General features: G+C 41.4%; 1 pseudogene; it reads left to right on the top strand.

The window, feature by feature from the left end:
* Positions 1 to 852: 852 nt before the first annotated feature.
* Positions 853 to 7110, top strand: LOC148034736 (uncharacterized; annotated as a pseudogene).
* Positions 7111 to 10401: the final 3291 nt, after the last annotated feature.

The raw sequence follows: 10401 nt of genomic DNA, 5'->3' as shown, positions 1-10401 counted from the left end.
AAAAAGAGAAGCTTTTGTTTTTTTTGAAAAGTGCTTTGGGGGGAGAAAGGGGGAAGTAAGGAGGACGATACGCGGCGCTGGAAAACAGAGGACGGCATCAGCTGTGAGGAGGAGGCTTCAACGAAAAAAGCATCGATTACAGAGGAGGGTTCGACGAATGGTCTTCAATCGGGCAAAAAGGCTACTTCATGGAAAAGCCATTCAGACATCGGGGACGATCACTTTGACAGAATGACGTTCTGAATTTGGAGCTCAGATGCAACACACAAAGAAAAGGAGGGAACAATTGTATATCTTTATTGGATGCAGAAGGGAGTTCAATTCCTGAAGTGCAGATGCAGACTGAGGGAGATCGAAAAATTCTTTAAAAGAACTTGATTGTGAAGACGAAAAATGGAGGAGAAAGGCTCGGAAGGAAATAACGAAGGAGGAAGGAGCCGGCAACAATTGGCAAGTTCTGATGGACGCGCTGGACATTGATTAAGCTAAGGAGAAGAAAAGCTTGATGACGCCTACTGATCAGGTGGACGCTGAACATAAAGCTGGGGGAAAGCTCGGAATCCAGACTGGGGGGAGGTGCTTTTGTCTCCTCGCTCTTCTCTAGCACCTCTCGGACTGCCTGCTTGCCCTCTTCTGCATCCTCCTCATTATCTCTGCCTTCTCGCCATAGCTGCCTGTCTTCATCACCTATTAGCACTCACTCTCCCACACACTACTACTACAGAAGACCTTGCGTGACAACACCGATTGCTGCCATGTCTACTAACGATTCTGCAGGGAGAGTCACTGCCCCTTTTCTTACCAATGTGGACGACTTGATTGGCTCGGTCGAGACATTCATATTCGATTGCGATGTTTACAGGAGTTATTTGGAAGGGTGATACCCTGATTGATGGTGTACCAGAAACGTTGGACATGTTACGAGATCTTGACAAAAGGCTTGTGTTTGTAACAAACAACTCCATAAAGTCCAGGAAACAATATGGGAAAAAAAAATTTGAGTCTCTTGATCTAAATGTGACTGAGGAAGAGATTTTTGCTTCTTCTTTTGCTGCAGCTACTTATTTAAAGTCAATAGACTTTCCAGCAGGAAAGAAGGTATATGTGATTGGTGAAATTGGGATTTTAAAGGGGCTTGAACCAGCAGTGAAATCAGATTATTGATGCTGTGGTTATCGCGCGGACTCTAGAAGCTGTATTGGTGGTTCCAATTCTGCAAGTGAATTAAGTACTGGCAGATTTCTGGCCACACTTGGTGAATCTTTTACTTTAGGATTTGATGAAGCTGTTTCACTCTCTGCTGAAACAAGAAAAGGCCTGACAGATCTTTATGAAGGGTTAATGCTTTTGCTTATAAAAGCCCAAGAAGACATAAATGCTATCTAAGAACTAAATTCTGAGGATGAATCTGGAGGTCCTTTGGCAATGCAGCTGGTCTTGGATGTAAAAGGCACAGCTTAAACAAAGTCCATCAGTTCTTAGTGCTATTCATGCAAGCTTTGTATCTATGATAATGAAGACAGTAAAACAATCTATGATTGTGGAAACAGATTTGAGACCTTATGAGGATGTTTGTGATAAACACGAAGGATTGAATTCATAAGAGATCATTGACAATTCAGAGATTGATCCATCGAACCACTGTAATTAAAACTTGTGGAAAAAGCAACTCTCCTTTTGTTCTTATAGACTTTATTGAAGCAACTATGGAGCTGAACAAGAGGGTGGAATCCCTTTTAAATGCTCAAAAGAATGTAGGGTGTCCTGAAATTATAACAGATTTTACTTCATTTTTCTTGCTGGATCTTCTAGCCTGAAATTATCAAGGACTTCTGAAGTTGCGACATTGCTTTCCAAACTCTTCGACATCTTTGGTGAACCCGACGTGAAAGCGTCGCAGAAATTTCAGGATGGGAGACACTTCAGCCTCTATTTCAGCTTCTTCTACAATTCCAGCTGCCTCTACTTCAGCTCCATCTATGACTGCTGCGTCAAGTACTTCAAGGGAGGATCTAAAACAGATTTTACAGAATATGTCCATGTATATGCAGCTCCAAAATCAGCAAACACAAATGTATATGCAGCAGCAACAACAATTGCATCAACAGCAGTTGTCTCAGCAAAGGCAACTCTATTGGGAGCAGGAGAATGCAAACAGTGCGACTAAGGCTATTGAATCAGTTGAGAGTGAGAAGAAGCTATTTGATGGGCGTAATGTTTCAGCATATTTGAAGACATATGAGATCAAGATGGGGTTTTTTGGAGTTCCTGCTGGACTTATGAGTAAGTTCTTCCTTCGTCTTGTCACACCTGCTTTGAGGACAAAGGTGACTGATCTTTTTATTCAAAATACACATTGGCAAGATTTTAAGAAGGCTCTAAAAGAAGAATACTTCCTTGAGGACTTTGGTATGGCTACTCGGTGGTCATTCTGAGAGTGGGTCTACATGCCAAACAAGGGTCTTGCTGCTTCGGAGTTGATTCGAGAATTCGAAGAGAGGTATAGTCAGCTTGATGCTATTGAACAAAGAGCATTGGATGTTGAAAAAGTTGAACTTTTCTTGCAAGCTGCAGATCCTGCTCTTCAAGAAGAATTGGGTGAGCTTCTTGAAGATCGTACAAAGCCTATGGGTCTTAAAACTGATTGGCAGGATGCTCAGGATGCAGTCTCGACTTTGACCAAGAGGAGGATATGGAAGACTCGCCTACAGAATGGTTCCATGACACCTACACCATCATCAGCTCCTATGCCTACTTCTATCCCTGTTATTTCTTCTCCTCCTCAGCCAGTTTCTTGGCCTATGCCAGTGCCTACTGTTTCTACTCCACCTATTCCTCCTGTTCCACGACCGATGCCTACACCTTCTGCTCCAAAACCATCCGCTCCATCGATGCCTACCTCTCTTGATGACATAATCAAAGGCATCACAGATTTGACACTTGAGTCAGTCAAAGCGGAGTTGGTGGGTAAGTTGAAGGAGCAGTTTGCTTCGACTATGCCTACTACTTCTTCTAGTGCTCCTACTGCACCTAGGAGTGCTCCTAGTGCTCCTAGGAGAGATCGGAGATGTATTTGGTGTGATAGTACGGAGCATCAGCATTGTAGGGATTGTGACTCTTTCCAGGATGCAAGGAGGCAGAATTTGGTATATTGGGGGCAAGATGGTAAGATTTGGTTGACTGAGACAGGAGCTCCACTTGCTACCAACTGTGGTAAAGGTGGAATGAAGAAGTTAGTGGAGGACATGGCTGCGCGTACTTCTTATGTGACAGTTAGAGGTGATGCTTCTGCATATGGAGTACAGATTGAGAAGGGATCAGAGACTCAGTCCGCACTATGGACTTATGCTATGGAGACTGCAAACAAGGGGAAAATTCAGCAAACTGTTTTGACTAGTGCAGGCTCTAGCATCAGATCAGAGACAGGTTGGGACTCGCCTGTTGATAGGTATTCTATTTATGCTTATTTGGCTAAATCTCATGGTGCAGATGTATTTGTTGAGGAGAAGCGTAAGAGGGATGAAGAAAATCCAAGTGCAGCTAAGAAGACTAGAGGGGGTGAGTTTGTTACTCCACCTACTGCAGGACCATCTTCAAGACCAGGGCCAGATCGACAGATGGAGGATGCTCAAAAGAGAGAAAAGAGGCAAGAGCCTAGAGAGAGAAAGAAGCCAGGATTCAGATTGATGTCCGATATTGAGACATCTACAGATATGAAGAAAATCTTTAATGATAAGATACTTGGCAGTGAGGTGACTTTCACTATTTCTGAGATTTTGGGCATCTCAAAAAGAGAGTTTCAGGATCAGTTTCAGGAGGTCCTGAAGAGGAAAAGACATGCATTGGCTACCACTGATACACAGGGAGTTTTGATTGGAGAGTTGGATGAGGATGATGATGAGGTTATGGTTGATAATGCTTCTGTTTTTCCGCAGGTAGAGAAGAGGGTTCAGCCTATGCATTATGCTGAAATTGATGAGCCCGTTTTGATACCGCGTAGTCACTTTTCGCGGAGCCATTGGGCTAGGGCAACTACAGAGACGATGGTAAAGATTGGAGAGAAACAGGTGCCTTATGTTGCATTGGTTGATCATGGTTCAGAGATTAATCTCATAGTTCGTGGAGTTTATGAGAGTAATAGATGGCCTATGGATGTAGAGCATGGGTGGCATATGAGAGCCGCCAATAACACTGCAGGTGATTTATATGCTGCTTGCCCTAGTGTCAGGGTTTCTATTGGTGATGTAGAGGAGGATTTTCATTTCTTTGTGCAGGATTCATGCTCTTATCCCATAATTCTTGGTCAGCCATTCATTACAGAGATGCGCATGGAAACAAAGGTCATGGATGATGGATCTGCTTATGCACGGATTCGCAGTAAAGATGGTATGAGAGCAGTTCAGTTTATGACTGTATGTGTGAACCATGTTAGAAACAGAGATACTCTCAGAGATGCACCTTTGCCCACTGTGAGGGATTCGGGTTTTCATTAGGTACCGCCGTTTCGCGAGACGACGGTGGTACAGAGGAGAGGAGATTGGAGTTCTCGCCTCCTGGCAGCAGCAGTGTTTTCTCCTTCGGTTATGTTGGGATTTCAGCAAACAGTTCGATGAGTTATCAGAAGACTTCTAGGTTGCCTAGAGCTGCCAGGCAGTATATATGCAAGAAGGAGAAAAATTTGAAAAATGCAAGAATTTTGGAGGATGATGAGCACATAGATGGGATGTATGACAGTGTGATTTGTGCAGATACGATGACAGAGATGGGAGATATGCTGAAAACTGATATGCTGAATTGTCATGGTAATGTATTAGTGCAATCCCTGGACATGTTTGACAACACCTAAATATATGCCATTTATTGCACCAATTTTTTGGCAAAACTGTATACAATTGACACCTTATTACTAAATTTTTACATGAATTTAATGCAGATGCGGTGTTCGTTGTTGTTGTCTTTGGAAGCCGTGTCCTTGCAGTCTGGCCAGGGAATGTAGGTACAAAATTTAATCTTTTGGCCTATCTACAATCACAGGAAACTCTTATATCTCATTTGCGAGGCATAGGCTTTGGAGACCTAGAATTAGAGACTGTAGGACTTTGCAAAATGGAATCCTTTGAGTTTATGCAATCCACATCCTTAGAGCCACTAGAAATCATGTCATTCATGGAAGATTATGCAGTTCTCTTTGAGCTTAATGAGCCTAGGTTACAACAAAGGAGAATTGTGTTAAAGTCCTCAATAGAAAATTGAGATGGCACTAAAGGTACAATAGCATTAAACAAACATGATCCATCATTGTGGATTCCCACTCATAAGATGTCTGACCATTCCCTTAGCTTCTAAGGATATGAATAACGGCAAGAGAACCTAGAAGAACTAAAGAGAACTCACTAAAACTCAAAGTGTGCCAACTGTATGAAGCATAGTAGTAGCACTAGCTAGCAATATCGACCAAGCCACTTAGTATTTACAAAGGGCCTTTTTGGAATGGATATATCCAGAGACGTAGCTGCAGTTGCACATGAAGTACACTGGGCAGCAAGGTCATAGGATTCAAACATTGATTTGCAGAGGCCATTTGGTTCTTTAGGCAACATGAGTTTACATCCCATGGCAAAGGGGATCAAGTCAATAAAGTCTTCCAAAGCTTCAAACTCAGGCCATGGTATTTGTAAGCCATGCATGGGGGATTACCAAATGGCGTGGAAAGCAATTGCACAACCACAACTATCATGTACCACAACCTTTTGCAAGTTAAAATGCACAAAGGAGATCTCATTTTACTTGAAGAGTTAAATGCTTTGGACTATTCATATGGGTGTGGTAGTTATGCGTGGGAAAGGGGGGATGCGAACTACCGTGAGGAGGGAAGAGGTGCCATCATCTGCATGAGAGAAAGATGGGAAAACGGAAGCATGGCCTGTTGGTGAAGGAAGCGATACGAAGGTACGGGGATGTGCCATTTTGGAGAGAGCCGTGCTTGATCGACTAACTCACTGACTGAATGAATGACTCTGATTCAGTGTGCGCAAGGCGAACTCAGAGTTCGCCGTATTCTATGTTCCAACTAATGACAACTTGCTTTGCCTTTGGCACAAGAGAGAGAGAGAGGAGGGAAGACTGACTGGGAAGGCAGTTATTGTTTCATAAAGAACTTTGGGAGGGGGGACCGCAAGCATGACTTGTGCTGCAAAACCATTGTGTTGCATGTTAGTTATCAAGGACGCAGTAGCGATGATTGCGGGAGACATGATGAATCACAACGCAGGAAAATTACAGAGAAAGAGGGCGCCATTTCTGCAGACGAATTTGTGCCTCTTAGGATGTAATTCGTTTATGAACAGGGGGGCGCCATGACAGAGAGAGAGAATGGCAGAAGCAGGGTTTCAAGGCCAGGGCTATCCGTTCCATTTGCATATGCAGATCAACCACATAAGTTCTCTCATACATGTGTGTATGTGTCATTCTAGGTCGGCGATCTGCGGCTAAACGCCACGTTGCCCGAGGAGGAGGAGAGGGGGCGGCGGGGCAACAGCAGCGGGTGGTACACGAGAGCGGAGGTCACGGAGCACTGCGTGCAGTCGGACTGCTGGGTCTCCCTCCTGGGCCGCGTCTTCGACATCTCCCCCATCCTCGCCTCCAACCCCCACCCCCACCTCTCCCAGCCACTGCTCTTGGAGGCTGGAGGAGACATTAGCCATTGGTTCGATCCTACAACAGAAGATGTCAAAACCCACATGGATTCCATAACCAAGCTTTCAACTTACCATACCCCTCAAATTCATACATATACCACCACCTGATACTCCTCGCTCGGATTGGGATAGTAGCCATGAAATCCCATGGTGGAAGGATTCACAATACATTATTGGAAAGTTGAGCAAGAAAACACGTTTTGTGCGGATAAAGAATGTGTTGACAGGTTCAGAAGCTCCCCTAGAGGTGCCTAGCGAGGAAACCATGAGGCAAATCCTTGAACGCTACATCAAAAGAAATTCACATGCAAAGAGTTATACATGGAAGGGTATATGCACTACCCATGATAGGATCTTCTCTGACTTGAATATGAACAAAACACTTATAGATAATACCCAAGGAGAGAGATAAGAGGGCATGTGAATCTCTAGGAGAGATAGAGAAGATCGACGTCGTATCATTGGTCTCATACAATCATCCTTTCATCAATGCCATGCTTCGAAATTGACCTGCAGTACAAATGGATTCCTGTTGGGTCACATCTATGCAAGAATCCATGGATATCACCCCTTGTATAAAGGGGTCATCATCTTGGAGTAAGATGACATCAACCCGAGCATTCCGATGGCCTTCCCATTAGTTAATCATCACATGTAGATCATAGAAATCTTCTTTTAAACCTGACTCAAGAGGGTGTGAGTGAGACAAGAAGGAATTACAGAGAAAGAGGCTCCGTGAAGATTTGGTAGATCAAATTCCTTGTTGGACTATAAAGGACACGGTCTCCAAGGACGTGACGACGACCCGCGGTTTTACACGTAAGTGTCTTAATTCGTTTATCTAAAGTAAATGATATGGCATGATAATTTCTTTAGTTTAATATTTTTAAAATATGTCTTTAAACCTCTTTTCTCATGCTACATGGTTGTTTGCATTTATCTGAAATTTTTTTATTTATTAAAAATAAAAAATAATCAAAAACGCTAAAAAATGACTTAAAATTGTCATAAATAAATTTTCATAAAATGTCTGATTGAAAATTTATAAGTTCTGATGTTTTTTTTTTCTATAAAGCTTATAAGTCAGATAACTTACTGAATTTTTATCAGAATTTTTAAAGCTAGTTTGCTATATTTAAAAATTCAAAAAAAGTTATATTTAGAGAAAAAGCATAGTTTTCTTTTTTAAAAAGAAATGTGTTATTTACTGATATAAATTATAGATTCCTAGTGAAAGATTGGAAAGATAATCTTTGACTTATTAGTGCATTTTTATTGTAAGGGTTAAAGAAAAGAAATAATAATTTAATAATATTTTACTTAAGAAATGCTCGTATAAAGATATGGTGTTTTGGTTTTGAAAGGAGAGATTATACGCGGTGTGAACATTTAGGAAGCATGGGAAGTTACAAATAAAAAGTTTGACAACACTTTTTAATAATCAATAATGTTAGGTTGCAGTTATAAAATTTAGTTTAAATTAAAACAAATAAAATCAAACAATTTGATGATGGGATGGCATGGGGAAAAAAGCCTCAGCATCTATATTAAATTTTTACATGTTATTCATTTTACAACCAATTTCTTAAATACACGGAGTGGAGGGCTACTAGGACTCATTGATAAATTAAAGGGTGCTATGGGAATTTAAAATAAATTATGAATGTGGACATGTGAGAGTATGGAAGAACTTGTTTTATTCTGGTTGATATTTAATAATAGAAAAGAAGGAAAGGATGTTATATTCGCAAAATGAATTAAGTACTTAAAAACTAATAAGCAACGACGAAATCGCGGTACGAAGTGGGGAGACGTTTATCAAGGGATAAAAGTTATGGGTTTTTAGAACGTTAGATTGTTTGATTTGAATGTTTGTTGTTAATTAAATGAATAAAATGGACTAATTTTAATCAGTTGAAAAAGATATATATATAAAGGAACTTAAATGGAGATATTTAAAGAGATTCAAAGGGATCTGTTATATGAAACAAACTTCTTAAAGTCAAATACCAAAACTTCCTGGATAAACCGCCACTAGTTGGCAGGAGAAATTTATGAGAAGCTGCTCCTGAAAGATGGAGGGAAACCGTAGTTATCTTAGGTTTAGCAATCTAGTGCGTAATACAATTTATTGAAGTGTAGAATACTTGAAGTTGGACTACTGCAAATAAAATGTCATACAATTAATGGAAGACTAAATCAATATTAACATTGTTAATAGTACCAATCACCTGTTAGTGCAACAACTCTTAGGAGTTGGCTTGCTGACTTGGGTAAAAGTGGCTTGGTTTTTGGCCAGTCATTTTTTGGTGCGTCTACCGGGAGCCAAGTGCACTCTAGCGGGTGATTAATTTTCCTAGGGTATTCAAACCCTAGGTGTTACTTATGAGTGAATACGCAGTCTCTTTTCTAAGGGACTATTTTCCTAATTTGCCCCAAGAATGCCAAAGAAAAGTGCTAGATTGGGTGAGGGATACGGAGTTAGTAGAGGGAGGCACATATTTTGGGCCACAATTAACTGTGGACGTTGAACAATTATCTTCTTGGAGCTGGGGTTATAACGACTGTGCGCAAACCATAGTTCCACTAGCGACACACTTTGGGTTAATAGACGCGGTAGAGATAAATACAATCAGTGTATCGTACCACTTTGATTGGTATCACCGCACAGCTTATCGGACGTTTAGAAGAGTAGTGTGGGATGATGTGTTGCCTTGGATACATGTATCCAGAGGTTTAAAAATTGCTTTCGACACGAAAGACGTTAGAGAGGTTGCTGAAATTCTAGGCTTAATCCCTGAGCAAGAAGAAAAGTTACCTTTTGGGGAGATAGACCCAGAGCTGCCGACTATTTTGAACCTTCTAAGTGCGCATACAAGCGACAACCTAATTTTATAGCTTCAAATAAAACGAGCGTAATTTTGGAGTATGACAGTAAAAGCTAGTTTAGTACTCGTGGATGAATTCAGAAGAGAGACGGAAGCAGCAAAACGAAGCTAGGGATCGGCGAGTTAGAGAATGAGCAGTGCGGCAAGAGGCTTGGCTATTAGAAAGGCTAGAGAGGGTCAACGCATTGCTGAATTTGGGAGTAGACGCTGTGTCTAACTCAACGGTAGAACCTCTTCAGCCTAGCTTATCAACTGATAGAACACTATCAAAGGAAAGTGAAGCAGCTTCATATCAATGGGATCAAGTTGTCTCCAGTACTAGCAGTGTCACTGGGGAAAGAGGTAGGCAAAATAGTGAGAATAGGGAGAGTGAAGCTAATGCTACGGTCGGGAGTATTGAACTGCTCTTTGACTGGGATTTAGAGTCAAATTTCGGATTGCGTCAATTATTTAAGAAACCTCACGAACCTCCGTGGTTTGATACTATCAACGATTTAGGGTTAGGGCTATTATTTAGAGAAACAATGGCTCGCAACCCAATCAGATTAACTGATTTCACGCAATTCGGGGGGCTATGGGACGAAGATCCCGATGCCCATTCGCAAAGATTTGAGGTGACTTGCGTCGCCAATGGGATAATAGATGACGACCAAAAGCTTCATATCTTCCCTACAACATTAAAAGATGAAGCAGCGAAATGGTATGGGAATTTAGATGCTCAACATAAAGGGACCTATGATGCCTTATCAAGAGCTTTTCTAGAAAAATTTAGACGACAAGGTTTTCAAGATAGATTGGCTCTTCAACTGGATTAT

Source organism: Lygodium microphyllum, chromosome 6 (assembly GCF_053477565.2).
Source record: "Lygodium microphyllum isolate KBCC chromosome 6, Lygodium_microphyllum_v1.1.10, whole genome shotgun sequence".
In the NCBI taxonomy this organism is placed as follows: Eukaryota; Viridiplantae; Streptophyta; class Polypodiopsida; order Schizaeales; family Lygodiaceae; genus Lygodium; species Lygodium microphyllum.
The sequence above is the reverse complement of the archived record's forward strand: the minus strand, read 5'-3'. Positions and strand labels throughout refer to the sequence as shown.